The sequence below is a fragment of the Pipistrellus kuhlii genome, unplaced genomic scaffold, assembly GCF_014108245.1.
Source record: "Pipistrellus kuhlii isolate mPipKuh1 unplaced genomic scaffold, mPipKuh1.p scaffold_m20_p_2, whole genome shotgun sequence".
Lineage (NCBI taxonomy): Eukaryota > Metazoa > Chordata > Mammalia > Chiroptera > Vespertilionidae > Pipistrellus > Pipistrellus kuhlii.
The window spans coordinates 43,142,643-43,164,819 of record NW_023425515.1 but is presented as its reverse complement, the minus strand read 5'-3'; the positions used below and the strand labels follow the sequence as shown (position 1 = coordinate 43,164,819).

The 22,177-nt window shown below is 36.6% G+C and overlaps 1 long non-coding RNA gene across 1 annotated transcript; it reads left to right on the top strand.

Moving 5' to 3' along the window:
- Positions 1–398: 398 nt before the first annotated feature.
- On the top strand, positions 399–19,901 carry LOC123652770. Its single transcript, XR_006742265.1, has 3 exons — positions 399–620; positions 9,314–9,318; positions 19,891–19,901. It is a non-coding gene; the product is annotated as an uncharacterized LOC123652770 (long non-coding RNA).
- The last annotated feature ends 2,276 nt before the right edge of the window (positions 19,902–22,177 follow it).

Sequence of the window (22,177 nt, the reverse complement as noted above, 5' to 3'; positions counted from 1 at the left end):
AAATTGATAGGGCATATTGTAACTCTACGTTTAACTTTAAAAATTCTCAAACTCTTATAGTGACTCCATCATTTTCTAATCCCATCAGCAGTGTTTGATGATTCAAATTTCTCTACATTCTTATCAAAACTTGTTATTATTCATATTTTTAATTATATTCAGCCTAGTGAGTGTGAAGTGGCATCTCATTGGAGGTTTTCCCCAGTGGGTGATGATGTTGGGCATCTTTTCACATGCTTATTTACCATTTTTCTATCTTTTTTGGAAAATGTTTAAATCATTTTCTAATTTTATAATTAGGTTATCCATCTTTTTGTGTTGAGTTCTTTATATATTCTGCATAGTAGGCCCTTATTAACTACATGATTTCAAAATATTTTCTCCTATGATTTATTGTGAAATTTTCTTTTAAGTAGAAAATGATAATTCTTATTTACCGAAAAAGAATGCAGGGGCTACTAACTCATGTGACCGTACTTAAAATTACGGCTTTTTCAAACTTTTAAAGGATAGAAGTTATCCGTTGGTCTTAGGAACCAAAAATTGGTGCAACTCCAAGTAAAAGTTATAAATATATTTTCCGCAGCTATATTACTATCACTTATTATTTTACTCTTACTGTTAATGGTGCCTCTTAGCTTCCAATATTTCTTGGTAGAATTAATGACTTTCTATTAGGCTTTAAAATATCCATGACAATATTATGATTGTAAACAATGTCTCTTGCTATAGTAATTAACTATGTACATATAAACTTTTTATTATTATTAAGCCATAAGATCTAGGGGTTGTCAGTAGAACAAATTGGCCTTGAACAATTAATAAATTGCCACCTCAGTCACATTATTTATCAGCCTTTTATTGGTCAGAATGTGACTATCATATATAATAAAAGTATAATATGCAAATAAATGGAACAGCAGAATGACCAGTGGTGGAGGGCTGGGCCAGTGAGCAGGCAGTGCCAGGCCAGCCAAGGCATGATGAAGGGAACTGCAATTGTGGAGCAGTAGAGACCAGCGGCAGTGGAAGGGCAATCAGGAGTTGGGGCAGGGCCCCATCTGGCACCATCCTCCGATCAGCCCACCTGATCACCTTCCACAGAAGGATGCCAGACTGTGGCTTAGGCCCACTCCTGGTGGGGAGTGGGCCTAAGCCATCAGTCAGACATCCCCTGAGGGCTCCAAGATTGTGAGAGGGTGCAGACTAGGCTGAGGTACCCCTGAGAGAATTAATTTTTGTGTACCGGGCCTTTAGTATTTATATAAAATCAATCATAAGATCATCTCAGGAAAGAGAATGTCAATAATCAATTCAACAATTAGAGTCAGTGAAGCAATTGTTTAAAAAATTATCCTAAATAAATGTGAAGAAATTTTAGCAAGTATTCAAACATCGACATAAATCATTAAATAATGTTTTCTTGAAATGTTCTAAAGGGGTTATTAATTGGCTTAACTATACCTCTGTTCTCATTACCTCCTTTTAAAATAAAACTTTTTATGTATTGTTATGTTGATTGGATGGTCTAAAAGGTAATGTTATACAGATATAGATTGTCAAATTCTAAGATTAAGAAAGCACAAAATAAACAGTGTAATATACTGTAATCACTTTTGATTACTTTTATACTCTTTGAAAATTAGTTAAAAATAACTAAGCTTAGATATATTATTTAATTATTGTAAATGTCCATAATATTGCTTGAACATCTGGAGATAAGAAATGGAGTTGAGAGTCTATGTTTTAATTATATATTCTGGACTTTATATGACTATGATGATTGGTTCTACTGACAAACTTTTCATCTTCTGGTACTTGACTATGAACATATCTATAAGCATGGCTTCTGTTAGATGTTAGTCCAATCAGTGCTCAACTTAGAATAACTCATAACAGGGTAAGCAAGGACAACAAAGAGAATACTTATAAGCATAGTTTGGCTCTAGCTATTATGGCTCAGTGGATAGTGTGTCAGCCCTCAGACTGCAAGGTCCTAGGTTTTATTCCAGTCAAGGACACTTACCTCAGTTGCAAGATTGATACTTGGACATGGTCAGTGCCTGTGCAGAAGGCAACCAATTGATGTATCTCTCTCACCTTGATGTTTTTCTCTCTCTCTCCCTTCCACTCTCTCTAATAATCAATGGAAAAAATATCCTTGGGTGAGTATTAACAAAACAAAAGAATAGTTTGGTTGTGTGAAACTTGTTTTGGAATGTTTGTGATTGTAACCACTGTTGCATGATGCAAGCTCCTGTTTCATAATGTTGGTCACTACATCAGTAGGAAAACAGTTTCAGTGTTGAATCAGCTCACTGGTCTTTCTTAATGTGGAAGAAGAGCAGAAAGATTCCTATTGAAATGTTTTATTATAATATATAATAAAATATTCAAATACTTATTAATGTTTGATCTGCTGATTATCTTATATCCCTCAAATATCATTCTTCTCCACAAAACCCATTGCTTTGAACCTGAATAATTAAAATTTAAATCCCCACCTCTCCTCCCCCTCACCCCTAATTGAGTTAGGACAGCATATCTTTGAAGTCTGCATAAGTAAAAGGAAGGCTATTATATTATCTAGTGAATATTCTTTTGTTAGCACAATGATATGTAAGTATTTTGTAAAAGCCAATTCAGAGAAAAAGATAAACTAAGAAGATAATTTAGTAATTATGTCACTGCATTAAAATAGAATAGAAATGAGGCTTACATGTTTAGCTGCTACACCTTATTTCAATACATTTAAAAATCTGTTATTTCTTTCCACATTTCCTTTTTACCATTGTGCCCCTCTATCCCACAATTTTAATGTATTTTATGTATATATGTGTTCAGGTAGAATATGCATTGCTCCAGTAGTAGCAATAATCACAGTTGTAGTCCTGAGCCTAAGATTGTAATAAATATTCACACTGTTATTTCTCTTCAAACATCAAGATTCTCAAATTTGGCAACATAAAGCCAAATGTCCTCCTTACCTCACTATCATGTAGAATTTCATAAAACAAATCTCAATGCTATCAGTTTGAAGTTAAATAAAGATTGTTACAGGTTTTGTCACCTTGCATAGGTCAATTGGTCTCCCTAGTATTTTGTTTACAAAAATTATCCTATACTAGAGGCCCTGTGCATGAGATTCGTGCACTGGTAGGGGGCGTGGCCTGCAGGGGTCAGCCAGCTAAGGTTCCCATAGCTGTGGACTTGCCCTCTGAGCAGCTGTTCTCTAGTCCAGCATCTTCTATGGAGCCAGAGCACTTACCTTTCCAAGGGACCTGATTGAGGCTGGGCCTCAGGAAAATAGCACTGAGAGGTGGCAGAGTAGACCTCAGTCCCTCAGTGGCTATGAACCAGCATCCCAGCCTCTGGGGTCAGCTTTTCAAGCCCAGCAGTGGTACTGCAGTCTGGAAGAGGAGCCTGAGATGAGGAGGCAATGATAGCAGCCTGGTTTCCTGCCTATTGGCCTGGGGTTTAAAGCAGGAACTGCTGCTCACTCTTGTCAGCCAAGCAGTGCTCCCACAGTGGTAGTGCATTAACCACCAGGGGGAAGCTCCTGTGTTGAGCATCTGCCCCCTGGTGGTCAGTGTGCATCATAGCAACTGGTCAATCTGTGGTTCTGGTAGTTCTGCCATTCAGTTCTATATAATAAAAGCCTAATATGCTAAGTGTCCGGTTGACAAGTCGACCATTCAACCAATCAAAGTGTAATATGCTAATGATATCTAAGGCTGCTCAGCTGCCTCGCTATGACATGCACTGACGACCAGGGGGCAGGGCCCCTGATTGGCCCCAATAGGGACTAGGCAAGATAGAGCTAGACATGCCCTAGAATCCTCCCATGGTCACTCCCTGGCCCCAATTGTGCACCGGTGGGGGTCCCTCAGCCTTCCCTGTGCCATATCGCTGTCTGGGACACTCTGGGGATGTTGGAGAGCCAGTTTCAGCCTGATCCTGCAGTCCAGGCTGAGGGATCCCACTGGTGCATGAATTTGTACACCTAGCCTCTAGTAAAATATAAAGGAATCCAGACAAGATAAAGATCTAGTTTTTTCTTAATCTAAGAATCTATCATCAAAGTATTCTTTGCTGAAACTGGTTTGGCTCAGTGGATAAAGGTCCCAGATTCTATTCTGGTCAGGGGCATGTACTTTGGTTGCGGGCACATACCCAGTAGGGGGTGTGCAGAAGGCAGCTGATTGATGTTTCTCTCTCATGGATGTTTTAACTCTCTATCTCTCTCCCTTCCTCTCTGTAAAAAAATCAATAAAATATATATTTTTTTAAAAAGTATTTTTTATACTAGTATTACTGAGCAAGAAAGTCTGTCACTAATAAGCTGGCATGAAGCCAAGGCAATTTTGAAAATCACCAGAGTAAGGACACAGCAAATTGGAATTTCATTGAAATTCAAGTCATTTTCTTTTAATGACATTTTAAAATACACAACAAGGAACCAATATAGCAAGCTTACATGCTAGTGAATCTTAAAATTTCTAATTACTTTAGAGAAAATAATCCTAAATCTCATGATAATAATTAACTTGGGTTATCTCTGTGAATGAAAAATTGTCTATTTATTCAAATCAATTTAAAATATACTTAAAATGCAAAGTTTTGTTTCCATGACTCCAAAAAGTCTGAGTCAGTATCTCACATGGCTAGGTCTTCCTTTAGCTTCTTTAACTAGGTTTATAACATTTATAGAGAAAATACATTTTTCCATTTAGTTCTATGGAAAAATAGTCAATGAGGATCTTAATTTTAATGCTGATAAAACTAAAACTCATTGGAAAAATACTGAAATTCTTTCAGTAATAAGAATTAGAAAATTAAAAATGAGAATAATTTGGCACAATTAAAGTTATTAAAGTGATCTCTATAGGAATAAATAGGAACATGTTCTCTAGACTGCTAATCTGTTGATGGTAAATTTAAGAAAAAATGTTGATGTCATAAATTTATACATTTTTTTCACTTTACTTTTGTCTTTTATATACTGGGAACATGCCAAAGGAGAGGTAAAAGTACATATTGCATTCTCCAAAATTCTGGAAATATTAGTGGAAGTTAACTTTATGTAAATATAATATACAATTTTAGAAAATTAAAAAGACAATTATATTGACCTGATAAAGAGAATCTTAAAGACATCATATAGCATGTATCACATTATTGATGAATTAATGAAAGCTTTCTGATAATATAAGAGTGCTTGCAGGTACACTACTTATCAATGCTTTACTGGAGATTCTAGAATACAACTAGAAAATAAAATAAAAGGCATAAGCATGGAAAAGGATAAAAAATTTATCATTATTTACAGATTACATTCTTTTGTTTGTAAGAAATCTAAGATCTCTACAAACTACTAGTATGTATTAGAAATGATAAATGAATGCAATAAGATTGCTGGGCACAAAGTCCATAAAGGTTAATTAATATTGAAGCACAGTGACAACACTTAAAATAAATTTTTAAATGGATACTATTTATAATAGCATAAAAATTCTCAGAAGTAGACATAACAAAGAATATACAAGATTATACCAGAAAACTAAAAAACATTATAGACAAAATGAAAGAAAACCTAAAGAAATAAATGAGTTTTTTGTGTTCATGTATTAGAAGACATAAAACATAAAGCTATAAATTTCCTATAAATTGATATATAGATTAAAAAGCAATGTCAATCAGAACCTCAAAACCCTAAAAGTTCATTTTAGTGGAGAGTGATTCAATGTTGATTCTAAATTTATATGAAAACATAAACAGCAAAGAATGACAAGGTGATTTTAAAGAGAGACCAAAGTTATAATACATGGAAACTCCAAACCATATATATACGGCCAACTCATTTGTGACAAAGGCAACACTACAGTGTAGTGGGGGAAAGTTTATTCTTCTTAATAAATAAAACTGGCACAACTGGATACACAAATATTAAATTAAAATAGATTATTTGCAGATATAAATATAATATAAAAATAAAGGTTTTAGAAGAAAATACAGATGAATTTGTTGGTGAATTGAGATATGCTTTTATTACAAACATACACAAAAATTGGTAGACAAAAAATAACTTAATCAGAAAATTAAAATTAAGACCATACGTTTATTAAAAGACATTTTTTAAAGAATGAGATGGAAAGACATTGAGTGCAAGAATTATTTGCAATACATATATGATAAAGGCCTTTTGTCTAAAATATAGAAAGCAAAACAATGATAAAATGACAGTAGATAAATTAGCAGGTTTGAAAAGAATTTTACAAAAAAAGATAGTTAAATAGAAAGATGCTCAACATTTAATCATAAAATAAATGCATGTTAAAGCCAAAATATAATAAATAGTTCTACATAACTGTCAAAATTGATTCGTTCTAAAAAGAAATAATACTACATTTTAGTTAAGTAATGAATAACTAGAAATGTTTTATATTGCTGTTCAGGAGTATAAATTTCTATAAACATTTTGGAAAACTGTTTAATAACATACAACCTAATTTAATGCTCAGGTATGTATCCAACAGAAATGCATATTTATGTTTATTTTTTAAATTGTACATGAATACTTATAGCAGCAGTCTTTATTGAAATACTCATCAACATTATTGTGTATCTATCCAATGGAATACTAGATAGCCATAAAAATGACAAATTTCAATTAGATACAACATGGGTCTTTCTCATAAACAAAATGGAGAGCAAAGGAAGCCAGGTTTAAGGGAGTACATGACTTAATTTACAGAAAATTAAAAGCAGGCAAACTTATCTCTGTTGGAAGCCCACAGAATTGTTCATCTTATGCACTGCTGTCAATAGAAGAATAACTGAGGGGAACACCTCATATGCTTGTAATGGTGGGTGCCTCAATATGGATGCTGATCATATATGTGTGTTCAATTTATGAAAAAAATAATTGCATTTCATACTCTTTATTTTTGCCATTACACTTGAATATAACGTTGAAAAAAAATGATCTGGCTGCATTAGAAAGATAGAGCCAAGCCAGACAGGCATGGCTTAATGGTTGAGTACAAACCTATGAATGAGAAGGTCACAGTTTGATTCCTGGTCAGGGCATATGCCCAGGTTGTTGGCTGGATCCCAGTGTGGGACATGCAGGAGGCAGCCAATCAATGATTCTCTCATCATTAATGTTTCTATCTCCCTCTTCCTTCCTCTCTGAAATCAATATATATATATATATATATATATATATATATATATATATATATATATATATATATATATATATATATAAAGATAGATAGAGACAAGCCCTGGCCAGTGTGGATCAGAGGTAAGAGTGTTGTTCTAGTCAGGGCACATACCCAGGTTGTGGGTTCAAGAGCCAAATGTTACCACAATACATACTTTATCTATTTAATTTTTGAGTTATTTATTTAATATAAATTGCTAATGGTGAATTTTTAGATGAAAGATGTAAAATACTTTGCAGTTTTCATTGCAACATTGCCAGAATATTTCCCAGAAAGAAAGTCAAATTTCTATCCAATTCACACAAAGAAAAAAAAAAAAAAAGATATGGTGTTATCCTTGTAACCTTAAGTACTAGTCTATTTGATTTTATCATGCTTTTCCCCCCTCTAATTAAAAAGCATCTGTTAGTATTTTTTAAATGTTATTTCATTTTAAATATCAAGTTTGCTTTTACTTTGGAAGAATCATCTGTTAATATCCTTTGACCATAAATAGGCTTGGAATTTAGTTTCACATTCAAATATCAGTCTGCAGAAATATCCCTGCCCTCATCTTCAAACAGAAGGTATATACCCTGTGTCGCACCGCTACCAGATAGCCTTACACAGAGAAAGCATTCTGATACAGATTCTAAGCTGCATAGTTATTAGTCCCTTCCTGCTGAGTCAGAGTTCATTAGAGAAAACATTAGGGGGCTGCATGTCTCTCCCTGATTCCATGTGCTGTGTCTCTGAACTTTAATGGGATTTGCATGCACATAATCAGGAGAGTTTCACTGGGCAAATTTAAAAATAACCATTTTCTAGCTGCAGTGAAACACTGGATTTTCCAGTTCTAGAGAACACTCGAGGACTGAATTCATTTAGCCTTTGACTTCATGTAGTATGGTATACCCACAGGAAACCTTCAAGGGCATTTTGAGGGTGTTTGTATCATTCTTACACAAATGAAAATTATGCTTGCATACTCAATTTTTGAGGCCATACTATGTTTCAGTTTTTATCATCAGATTGACTTGATGTGGTTAGCCTGGATTGGGGAAAATTGAGTTTTATAATTTAAGTAAGTCTCTAATTTGCTTGAGACTTTCCCTTTTAATCAGAAGGTTTCATTTAAAAACATTTAATTGGAAATTTTACATTAAAAACAACAACACACAACCTTCTTTTCTTGGCTGTGTATTTGTGCAGCTAAGTGCCAAATCTGTGGAGTTGTCAGAGGAGATGACCCATTAAATCCGGGCCTCTAATGCCATTAGGCTTGTTAATGGCAAATTGCCTTTCTAGTTTTAGTGTGATAGCTGTCTGAGAAAATTGCAATTACCATGTCCCTCCTCTTTCTCTCCAGTGGCTCACTTCAGCAAAGAAAAGTGCAATGGACTTCCAGCATTTGCACAGAAAGGGGATGGTGTCTTATTAAGCAGAAGTCAAAGTTTCTGATAAATAAAAGTATTAGTGTTATATGTTTAACATTTTGGTAGAAAATCATAAATGTACTTTTTAGCATGTTCTAAAAGTACATCCACATTGGGCAGTCACTACAGACTTGTAGATCAGTGGTTCTCAGATGAATCAGGATTACCTGGAGGACTTATTAGAACACTAGAGGCCCAGTGCACAAATTCCTATGCACCGAGAGTCTCCAGGTGATGGCAATCCCAGCTGGTCTGGAGAGCTCACTTTGAAAACCACTGATATTAAAAAAACAGTATTCCAGCCTGGCCAGCATGTCTCAGTGGTTCAGCATTGACTGGGAGGTCATTGTTCTATTCCTGATCAGGGCAAATGTGTAGGTTGCAGACCCGATCCCCACTGTGGGATGTACAGGAGGCAGCTGATCAATGATTCTCTCTCATAATTAATGTTTCTCTCTCTCTCTCTCTCTCTCTCTCTCTCTCTCTCTCCCTTTCTCTTTGAAATCAATAAAGATATTTTTTTATAAAGCACATTATTCTAGATACAACTCCACAACCTGTCTTGCATTGAGTGAAATGTTATTTTAGGAATGGTCTTATGTTTATTTTATTTAGGAGATAAATTATTGAATAAGTGTGATATTCTATTGGTAACAAATTTTGGCGCAGCCCAAGTATACTTGAACAAGATGGGCTCATCCAAAGACTCAGCAGTCGAACAGTTTCTAGTTGCTATGTCACCAGTAGCTCTGCTGCTATCTTCTTCCAAAGTCTGAAACTTTTCTAGATCCATCATTTACTTCAGTTACTCTCTGGATTCTGCCTATCTACCTCACATGTACTCTTAGGCAGAATGTTTTAAAGTTCCTCTGTGCCATTCTGCATATTCCAGGCCCTTCTCTTCAGTTTCTCCTCTGGGTTATTGATGAATAGTGTGCCAATCATTTATGATAAATCCATGCACCAGTAACCTACCTCCTCTGGGGCTTCCTGGCTACAGCATGAATTTATGCTCCTCCAGAAAACCAGAGAGATGCTCATCACCCCATTTTGAAGGACCTCAATTCAGCTTAATTAGTTGAGGGAGAGTATACATCCTCTCTTTCACAGAGGTACTAACCCTAGAGTTTAAAACATGAAGTTAATCATATATCATAATTCCCAATGCAGATATTAAATATAAGCTCTAATAATGACTCTGAATTATGGGTAGAATTAATAACATATATTCATACCAAAGGGTACATGCATGCTCAGCTACTTGTTACTTTAAATGGGAGGCTAAAATAAATATCACATGATCTCACTCATTTGTGGAATATAATGAACAACATACACTGATGAACAAAAACAGATCCAGAGACAGAGAGGAACCAATCAGATGCTCAAACCTCAGAGAGAAGGTAGGGGAAGGTGAGGATAAGGGGGAGAGATCAACCAAAGGACTTGTATGCATGTATAAGCCTAACCAATAGACACAGACACTAAGGAGGTGAGGTCATGCATGGAGGGGTGGGGATAGGGAGTAATGGGGGGATAAGAACACATATTTAATACCTTAATCAATAAAGAAAAATAAATAAGAGGCTAAGGCATGCCATCCCAATATTATTCTATTTTCCTTGACAACTTGTCTGAATTTTTGCACTTAAAGTTAATTTCAAACTACACTAAACCCATTTGGACTCACAGAGGGCTGTCTCTAGTTTTAATCTATTTTAACCTATTATGCATTATTTGCTTTAAAGTCATGCCGTTTTTATTTACATTTAATAGGTTTACCTTTAATGCATTTCAATAAAGCATTTTATGATAAGCTGCTATTGCCTCAGCCTGGAATGGTCTTGTCTCTCCCACTCCCTTCCCCACTTACTTTCTGTCCATTGAAATTCTTATATTTTGAAGCACAACTCCAGTCCTGCTTCAATTATTCTTTCCATCCTGATATCCGCTATCCCCCTAATGGATGCTTGTATAACATTTGATCTTGTGTGACTCATTTTTATTCTCTAACAGTGCCTAGTAAGATACTTTGCATATTGAAGTGATAAAAGCTTTTTATTATTGAAAAAAATCACCAATTCATTAACTAGTTACTCAATATGGACAATGTTTCAGGCCCCATGAAAGAGCCTGGCTTTATAGATAAAAAATAATTCATGGTTCATCTCCCAGAAGAACTCACAGGCATGCAAAACTAAATCTAAAGAAAAACACAGGTGTGAAAACCAAAAGTATAAAATAATGGAACAGTTGTATAAATGAACTACCTAGAGTATTCTGATAGCATTATGAAAGGTATAATCCTTTAATTCTTGTGAATTGGGAAGTAACATATGAGTTGTGTCTTAACATTTAAAAATCACTGGACAGGCAGGAAAAGAAAGATCCAGACTTAATGGCATGTATGAATCGTAGAGTTGCATGTCAACATGGGAAATAGGGAAAATGGCAAGTACTGTTTGGTAGAGACTTTCATGTGTGAGGAGGGTGGCAGGACATGAATTTATGTGTACAGCACCAATCAAATACTTTGATTCTTTTTCTTACCTTTGTAAAAGTGTAGTCTCCTCTAATAGATGTGAAAATGATAAGAATTAATGAGTGGGAAACAACAATCCTACTTGTCAAGAAAGCACTCATTATTCTCTCATACATCGCATCTCTAAACACAGAGAGAAGTCATTCAGCCTCTTTGAGATTCAAGGTTATAGTCATATCTCCTACAACAGTGATTTTCAACCTTTTTCATCGCATTGCACAAGTAAATTACTTACTAAAATTATGCGGTACACTAAAAAACATACACTTTTTGCAGAACTGACAAAAATAGTAATAATTTTGATTGATTTAAAAAATAATAGTAATTACCTACCTTTTTGCTCCAATGACTTAAAAAAAAAAAAATCAGGTGCCAATGCTTGTATATAAGGATTTCTTTTTTTTTTTTTTTTAATATATTTTACTTATAAGGAATTAACCAATCAGATGCCACCTTATGCAACATGACCATTAAAATGCAACTCTATTATATAACCTACCAGAGGCCCGGTGCACAAAGTTCGTGCATGGGGCAGGGAGTGTCCCTCCCAGCCTTCACTCTCTCCAATCTGGGACCCCTCGAGGGATATCCCACTGCCTGTTTAGACCCAATCCCAGTGGGATCAGCCCTAAACAGGCAGTCGGACATCCCTCTCACAATCTAGGACTGCTGGCCCCCAACTGCTCTCCTGCCTGCCTTCCTGCTTGCCCCTAACTGCTTCTGCCTGCCAGCCTGATCACCCCCTAACCACTCCCATGCCAGCCTGATTGATGTCTAAATGCTCCCTGCCAGCCTGTTTGTCCCCAACTTCCCTCCTCTACCGGCCTGGTCACCCCTAACTGCCCTCCCCTGAAGGCTTGATCATCCCTAACTGCCCTCCCCTGCTGGCCATCTTGTGGTGGCCATCTTGTGTCCACAAAGGGGCAGGAGTTTTGACTACATGGAGGCAGCCATATTGTGTGTTGGAGTGATGGTCAATCTGCATATTACTCTTTTATTAGATAGGATAGAGTCTTGGTGCACAGGTGGGGTCCAGCCGGTTTGCCCTGAAGGGTGTCCCGGATCAGGGTGGGGGTTCCCTTGGGCCATGGGGCAGTCTGAGTGAGGGGCCTGTGGTAGTTTGAAGGCTGGCCATGCCCCCTGGTGACCTAAGCAGAGGCCCTGGTATCTGGAATTTATTTACCTTCTACAATTGAAACTTTGTGGCCTGGAGCAGAGCCAAGCCTCTTGCTCATTCTGTGGCCCACAGCCATTTCTATTGGGACTTATGTATCCTCTATAATTGAAACTTTGTAGCCTTAAGCAGAGGCCTGGGCTGGACAGGGTATATGAAAGTTTTGCTTCCAATGTTGCTGGGGCAACCCTAATCTGCTCTCTCCAGCTCCATGGCTGCGGCTATTTCTGTATGGTTTTGTTTACCTTCTATAATTGAAACTTTGTAGCCTTGTGTGGAGGCTTAGGCTGACAAGGGCAGGCGGAAAGCTTGGTTTCCTCCATTGCCTGGGAAACCCAAGCCTCCCTCCTGCTCTTTAAGGTCATAGCCATCTTGGTTGGGTTTATTTGCATACTTGCTCTGATTGACTGGTGGGCATGGCTGGTGGGCATGGCTTGTGGGTATAGTGGAGTGATGGTTAATTTGCATATTACAAGACAGGGTATTCATACCAGATAGCTATTGTGTGGGCTGTTGTCATTTTCTTCATTTGACAATCTAAGGGAAAAGAGTTCAGTTCCTCTGACTAAATATTCAGGTATTGCAAGTTTAAACAATTCTTATTGTACACTGATTGAAAATTGTCATTCTAGAAATACGGCATCTTTTCTCATTTTGATTTATACAATAGGCACTTATTGAGGACTAACAATTTACATGATACAGGGATGGATACTATAAAAGGTACAAAGATAATGCAGTCACTGTAATAGAAGAAAAGGCAGACAAAATCATAATAAACACATTTTCTTATATATAGAATGTAAGTATAGAGCCAGGAATGATGACTCACAACAGGGGCAATATGGGAGCGCTTCAAGAGATAGGTGGCAACTTCAATGAATTTCACAGGCAGGGCAGCATTTGAAATGGGGAAAGGGAATCTTAAAGAAATTGGAGCAAAAATGTTCAGTGGGTTGTAAATGTGCATAATAAGTTCAACGCTCCCAAAGGTGCATCTGACTTGGACGTTGTTGCCTTACCTTCCAGGACTATACTAGTATGCACTAGTAAAAACAGTAATATTTGTCAGTGACTAATTTTTCAGCATCTGAAGACTGACAACATGAAAGAGGTTTTAAGGTCAATGCATCCACAAAGTCTTTCAACCAAAACTGAAAGGACACAAATAAGCTTATTTAAAAAGAAACACTACCTGAGAACTTCCTTAGAACAGCATTCAAACTGCTCTGCTGGTGCCACTGAGACATGTAGATTTATCTTAATAAGGGATAAATGAGGATATTATTCCAACGGAGCAGAGGCTTCTTTCAGAACTGGCTGTGTCAGCACCATTAGTGTTACTGAGAAGCCATAGGGTAAGCCTTGGTTAGGATGTTGTTTATTTATGGTCAGGCTTCCTTGGATTTGCAAGCACTGAGGCAGTATGCTGACAGGTCAGATCAACATGGCACACAGAGTAAGCTGGCCTTTGCTTTTCCTTGGAGTGGGAAATGTTTATGAGGTTAAAATTTCTCTTTGAGTACAAAACCTTAACGAGAACCATTACTCTGATCCTTTCATTCAATGCAATGAACAGAGATGTAGATTTTGGAGTCAAAGATCAGATAGCAAGTAGTAGTCCTATTGCTTACAAGCTGTTGGATTTTGACCAAGAGATTCAAACTCACTAAGACTCCTTTTCTCCCTTTGAATACATGGATAACAATATCTGCCTTGTCTAAAGGCTTGCTGTAAGGATAATGGGGAAAAGGTGTATTATATTTATACTAATGAAAGGTTAATATGCTAATCAGACTGGGCATCTTCTGGATATCCTTCTGGACAAAGCCACAGTTGTGGGGCAGAGGCCGAGGCAGGCGGTTAGGGGTGATCAGGCCTGCATGGAAGAGCAGTTAGGATGATCAGGCCAGCAGGGGAGAGCAATTAGGGATGATCTGGCTGGCAAAGGAAAAGTTGGAGGCATCAGGCAGGTAGGCAGAGTGGTTAGGGGTGATCAGGCAGGCAGGCAGGTGAGCAGTAAGGAGCCAGTGGTTCTGGAATGTGAGAGGGGTCCTGGATTGGAAAAGGTATAGGCTGACTTGAGGGACCGATCCCACCCTCTCCCCCCACAAGAATTTCATTCACTGGGCCTTCAGTAATGTGTATAATTATCCAATTCATATTATTGTTATAGCTGAAACCACAATAAAATAAAGTGTGCTATAGGTTGGAACAATCCAGGGATCTTCTCATTTTTTATTTTCTTACTACATGTCAAGATGATCTTCCCAGAGATCTTTCTCATGAGATTTTTCTTGCTTATATTCATGTTTTCTGTTTTTCCCCTCTCTTAAAATTTCTTCCAAAAAAAGGCCATTTAAAGTGAGTTTCTATCTCTTAAGACTTTCGCCATTTGTTCAAAATGTAAGATTTCTCACATTACTCCATCTGGTATTTGATATAAAATATACACCCCCATAAAGTGCTAATTGTCTCCAGAAAGAAGCCTCACAATTGTAATTACTTCTTACACAGTTTAATCCTACCATGCATAGTACTTTTCTAAATACATGATAATAAGGGGTTGTCTGTATCAGAACTATAGCCCAGCCCTAAATGGTGTTACTCAGTGGATAGAGCATAAGCCTGTGGACTGAAGGGTCCCTGGTACAATTCCAGTCAAGGGTACATGCCTAGGTTGCGGGCTCAATCCCCAGTAAAGAGCATGCAGGAGGCAGCCAATCAGTGATTTTCATCATTGATGCTTCTATCTCTCTCTCCGTTCCTCTCTGAAGAAGAAAGAAAAAAAAAAAAACAACAACAACAACAACCAACAGCCCATTATTTCTAACAACCTACAACCTACATCTTGAAAGGCTGGAGTTTACCTTCTGAAAAGGGTGGCATCTCTTCTGGCACCTCATTGCAGTACCCTCAAATAGAAGCAATGTAAACATGAGCCAGGAGACATGATTAGGAGATCTGCATCAGAAGGAAAAAGCAATTCAGTTTCGGAACCATACATACATATATACAAATTTTAAGCCAGATATAAATTATTAAAATATTAATGCAAATGTAATCAGGATTGTGAAGTGTCATGTCTGAATGTAAGATTTTTAAAATCCAGTAATCACTAAATTTAAATACTACAGGTCTTTGAGTGACACTTAACATGTAGTTTAAATTATAATTTACTACTTACATCATAAAAATGAGAAGATTCCAGCAATGAGCATAATTAGACCTTAGCATTACTTGGGATGGGAAAGGGGAATATTTGAGAAATAGTTTTCCCAGGACTATTAGAAAACCATCATCGATAATAGCACAACAGAGACAAGTAAGGGGAAAAAATACTCAAACACACATACAAAAAAGCACAATGTTAAAACAAGTGATGTTGAAGATATAGACACTTTCTGGAGGTTAAAATTATGAACTAAGCCTGTAGCAATTGGAATGATGAGAAATAAATATACTAAAGATAACTTATACATAAATACTAATTAAAACTATGAAGTGGAATGGCAATGAGAAGAGCTTAGAAAATGAAAAATCCTCTAAAGAATACCAAGGGTAGATGAGGAAAAATTCGTGACAAAGGCTTAGAAGGAATCAGTTAAGAAAAAAAGCTGGGAAAAAAGAAATTGCTATTGAACTCAATGGAGAAATAAGTTTCAGGAGAGAAAAATTGAACAATAGTATCCATAATTGCCAACGTAGAGAAGGGTTATAGAGTATTCATTGAATTTAGCACCTTGGATGGCTTTGTTGATATATTGAAAGTTATTTGTTTCAATGAAGTAGTTTTGGTAAAGATACCAATAAACTGAAATGTTGGAGGGAAAAATATTAGAAATACAAGGTGTAGCTGGCAAGAGACAGAAAAAAAGGGTGATGGTTATGTAGGAATAAGAATGCAGATTCAAATAAAGTTAGCTGCTTCTTTTCTTTCCTCAGGAAGGAAAAGCATGTAGATTAGTGTAGTCAAAGGCAAACAATCCAATGCAGAAAGGGCATGGATGTAAAGGAGATGAAGAAATAGTAAGTGAGACAGGAATCCTGCAGTATAAAATTCACCTTTAACATGAAGAGAGGCATTGCTTTCGGATGGAAAAACCAAGGCAATCCACATATGTCTGTTCATGTTCAGAGATATTTAGGCATGCCTGTACGTGTAAAAAAAAAAAAGATTGGCTTTGGGGGGAGATGTGTGCAAACTATGGTTAATCACATTAAAAACATGGATTTATCATACCTGTTAATGCTATCTGTCAACTCTATCTAAGGTATTTCCCTGCCCCTGAATCTATGAGTCTAGACCTGAATTAAGCAATTCACAAAGTTATAACCTATCTTCTACTTTTCATCCTAAGTCTGTATGGAATTGCTTTCCTTAACAAATAAAATACATGGAATAAAAAATCCAACCGTTTCTACTTTGGAAGGCCTCTCGAGCACATTAAAATAATATTGGCAGATAACTTTCTAGAGATAAATCTTAACATTTTCAAGAGGAGTAGAGATGCATTTGTTTTCGTATGAAGAAGAATGGCCCTTCAGAGAGGTCTATTGATTTCATAGAGATTTCACAAAGAATAATGGCTCACTAAAAATAGCAGTGGGGGTAAGAAATGTAACTCCTTAGTAAACATAAGAAATCAGATTAGGCAATGAGACAAATAAACCTGATTCTTGCATTCCTGAGAAATACCCCATACAGTACATTCAGGGCTGAGATAGCACCTTGGTAATTTCCAAAGCTTCAGATCCTAGCACAGTGTTCAGCATAAGAATAGAAGAAGAAAATTGTAGAAAACAGGTTTAAAAAAGAATTTTAATTGAAGATAGAATATATAAAATAAGTAATAGTAAAATAAAATCCATAAAGGGGTTGACTAAACAGCAAGACAAAAAGTAAGCACTCTTGCCCTGGCAGGTGATGCTCAGTTGGCTAAGCCTAGTCCCATGCACTGAGAAGTTGATGGTTGGATTTTGTCAGGGCAAATGCTGGGGTTGCAGGATCCTTCTCCAGTGGGGGGCATGCAATAGGCAGGCAATCAATGTTTCTCTCATCTATGTTTCTCTTTCCGTCTTCTCTCCCTCTCTCTCTAGAAGCAATAAAACCATAATATATGTATATATATATATATATATATATATATATATATATATATATATATATATTTATTTTATTTTATTTTATTTATTTCAAGAACAGTATTGCAGTGTGACTGGGTATCTCCATTCCTAATTGTCCTAAGTAGCAAAGAATTCTCATCAATGATGAAAGAGAATCATTGACCAGCTGCCTCCTGCAAGCCCCACACTGGGGATGGAGTCTACAACTCAAGCATGTGCCCTGACAGGGAATGGAACTATGACCTCCTGGTTCATAGGTTGATTCTCAACCACTGAGCCATGCCAGCTGGGCAATAAAAAATAGTGTGAGTTTTTTTTTAAAAAAGGGAGAGTAACAATTCTTGACTCAATAAATATAAAGTATCCAGATGAGATTACTGCTGACTAAATCACATCTGGAAATTACATAGGATTCTGGATGTCAGAATACAAAGGAGATGCTGAGAAACTGTATGAGCAGTGGAAGGCATTCTGGGAGAGTATGGAGTCTAGAAAACATTCAATGAAGGTAAAAATAGGAGTTAATTATGGTTATGTAAACAAAAAAGAGAGGGGAAAACAAATATTGTTAGGACAGTCATGTGGAAGAATTAGACATTTTCTTGTAATTTCAGAAGGATAGAACACAATAATTTTATTTGTTTATTTTTCTCTTTTTGCAAATTTGGAACTCTCCAGAGGGTTGAGTCAATTACACTTTTCAGTTTATGGTACCTTTTCATCACTGCTCTTTGAAATAACTTATATATTACCTATTCTCTTTAACCCCATAACATGACCTACTCTTTTCCTACTCTATAGGCAATCCTAAAGAGTAAATATAGGATTTTTTATAAAAGAGGTAAATATAAAAGAGGTATTAAATATAATTATGTTCTTAACATTTTTAAGCTTTATGTTTTTCACAATATTTTCTATGCTATGTGTATATCTGTTTTATTTTTAACTGCTGCATAATGCTCTCTAGTGAATATCTACCATGCTTTACCTTTCAGATGCCTGAATAATAGACACAAAGAATACTTCAAATCTCCTTTTCTCTGTTTAATAGTGTTCATTATGTTGTCAAATCCTATATAATAAAAGGGTAATATGCAAATTGACCCTAATGGTGGAATGACCAGGAATGACTAGTCTCTATGACATGCACTGACTACAAGGCGGCAGATGCTCAACACAGGAGCTGCCTCCTGGTGGTCAGTGAGCTTCCATGGAGGAGTGCCACTCCGCCAGAAACTGGCTCATGGTTGCCCAGTGCAGCAATAGTGGCAGGAGCCCTTCCCACCTCTGTGGCAGTATTAAGGGGTGTTGGCCTACCACATCTGTCAAACACAAGGCCCGCGGGCCAAATCCGTCCCGCCAGGCCTTGCAATGTGGCCCGCACCGCGCTGTCATCACTGCACTCCGCTGCGTTTCCATCACAATGACAGTTTATGATTGTTCAGTAAACCATTCGGCCCGCAATTCGGGCTGGATTTTAGATTTTGGCCCCTTCTCTGATTGAGTTCGACACCCCTAGGTTAGTCAGACATCCCCCAAGGGCTTCTGGGCTGCCAGAGGGATGTCCGACTGCCAGCTTCGGCCTAACCCCCTAAGCCACCAGGTGGACATCCCCCAAGGGGTCCTGGATTGCCAGAGGGTGCAGGCCAGGCTGAGGGACCCCCACCCCGAGTGTACAAATTTTGTACACCAGGCCCTAGTATTAGTTGAAAATTATTTCTGGGCTCTCAATTCTTTGTAATACAATTTGAAGTTAGGAAGTATAATGCCTCAAGTTTTTTTCTTACTCAAGATTGCTTTGACTCTTTAAGGGCTTTTGTAGTTTCATACAAATTTTAGAACATCTGAGAGATGTAAATCAAAACAACAATGAGATGCCATCTCACACCTGTCAGAATGGCTATCTCAACAAATCAACAAATGACAAGTGCTGGCAGAGATATGGAGAAAAAGGCACCCTTGTGCACTGCTGGTGGGAATGCAGGCTGGTGCAGTCACTGTGGAGAACAGTATGGAGTTTCCTTAAAAAGTTAAAAATGGAACTCCCACTTGACCCAGTAATCCCACTTCTAGGACTATATCCCAAGAAACTAGAAAAATATATATATATATGCAATGGAATATTACTTAATCACAAAAAAAAGAAATCCTAGTATTAGTGACAATATGGATAAACCTTAGAGGCTTTATACTAAGTAAAATAATTCATACTGATCAAAACAAATAATGTATCTATATTCTACATAATATATGGAATCTAAAAACAAATCTTATAGAGAGTAGAATGGTGGTTACCAGGGACTGCTGGTTAGGGCATTGGAATACATTTTTCAAATGGTGCAAACTTTTAGATATAAGGTAGAGTTCTCAGAATCTAAATAAAGTATTGCATGGTGACTATAGTTAACAATACTGCATTATAGACTTGAAAGTTACTATGAGAGTAGAGTATTAATGTTCTCACTATACAACCACAAAGTATATGGCAATTTTGTGAGATGAAGGATGTGTTACTTGAACTTATTTTGATAAATATTTCACGCACGCATACACACACACAAAATATATATATATATTCATCATATTGTACACCTTAAAATTAGACAACATTATTGTGTGAATTATCTATCAATAAATCTGGGGGCACTGGGAGGTAGTTAGCTAGATAATATCTTATTAAAAAGAGAAATTTGATGTAGTCCCATTTATTTATTTTCTCTTTGATCTCCATTGCCCTGGGAGCTATGTTGGTAAAGATATTGCTACAACAAATATCTGCTATTTTGCTGTCTATGGAGTCTTATAGGATTTTTATGGTTTCCTGTCTAACATTTTAAGTCCTTTAGCCATTTTGAGTTTGTTTTTATATATGGTGTAAGTTAGGGTCTAGTTTCATCTTTTTGCATGTATTTGACCAAACTTCCCAACACCATTTATTAGTATTGAAGAGACTGTCTTAACTCCATTGTATGCTCTTGACTCCTTTGTCAAATATTAATTGAGCATAATGGATTGGGTCAATTTTTGGGTTCTATGTTTTGTTCCATTGGTCTATATGTCTGTTCTTGTGCCAGTACCAGACAGTTTTGAGAACTGTGTCTTAGTAGTATGCTTGATATATGGTATTGTGATCCAGCCAACTTTGTTCTTCTTTCTCAGGATTGCTGTGGCCATTTGGGGTCTTTATTTATTCTAGATAAATTTTTGGAGAAATCTTTTGTTCTAGATTTTTGAAATATGCTGTTGGTATTTTAATGGAGATTGCATTGAATCTGTAGATTGCTTTGGGTATTATGGATATTTTAATTATATTGATTCTACCAATCCATGAAAATGGTATGTTCTTCCATTTGTTTATGTTCCTTTTTTCAATGTTCTGTAGTTTTCTGAGTACAGGTCTTTTACCTCCTTAGTTAAGCTTATTCCTAGATATCTTAATTTTTTTGGTGCAATGGTAAATGCGATAGTTTTTTTAGTTTTGCTTTCTGTGAGTTCATTATTGGTATATAAAAAAGGCCAGAGGTTTCTGGATGTTGATTTGTATCCTACTACATTGTCAAATTTATTTATTAGGTCTAGCAGTTTTTTGATGGAGAGCTTCTCCACAGCAAAAGAAACCATCAATAAAATAATAACAAGAAAACCCACTGCATGGGAGAACATATTTGCCAATGCTATTTCAGATAAGCATTTAATCTTTGAAATTTACAGAGAACTCATACAACTTAGCAAAAGGTAGATAAACAATCCAATCAAAAAATGGGCAAAGGGTGTAAATAGATACTTTTAGAAAAGGGACATACAGAAGGCCAAGAGACATGAAAACATACTAAAAGTCACTAATCATCTGAAAGATACAAATCAAAACAATAATGAGATGCCATCTCACACCTGTCAGAATGGCTACCTCAACAAATCAACAAATGACAAGTGCTGGCAAAGGTGCAGAGAAAAAGGCATCTTTGTGCACTGATGGTGGGAATGCAGACTGGTGCAGTCACTGTGGAGGACAGTATGGAGTTTCCTAAAAAAGTTAAAAATGGAACTCCCACTTGACCCAGTAATCCCACTTCTAGGACTATATCCCAAGAAACTAGAAACACCAGTCAGAAAGGATATATGCATCCCTATGTTCATAGCAGCACAATTTACAATAGCTAGGATTTGGAAACAGCCTAAGTGCCCATCAGCAGACAAATGGATTAAAAAAGTGTAGCACATCCACACAATGGAATACTATGCCACTATAAAAAAGAAGGAATTCTTAGCATTTGCAACAGCATGGATGGAACTGGAGAGTATTATGCTAAATAAAATAAGCCAGTCAGAGAAAGATAAGTATCACGTGATCTCACTCATATGTAGGATATAATGATCAATATAATTTGATGAACAAAAATAGATCCAGAGACAAATGGCAAGGAAGGTGTGAAGAGGGGGGCAGAGGGGGGGCGGTTTAGAGAGCAACTAAAGGACTTTATATGCATGCATATTAGCATAACCAATGGACACAGACACTGGGGTGGTGGGGCTTGCCCGGGATGGGCATGGCTGGTAGGGGGTGGTAAATCAGGGAAAAGGATACATATGTAAAACTTTAGGCAATAAATTTTAAAAAAGAAATTTGAAGCAAATAAAAAAATAATAACTGTGAAATCTAGGAACTTACATACATATATATTCTAATATT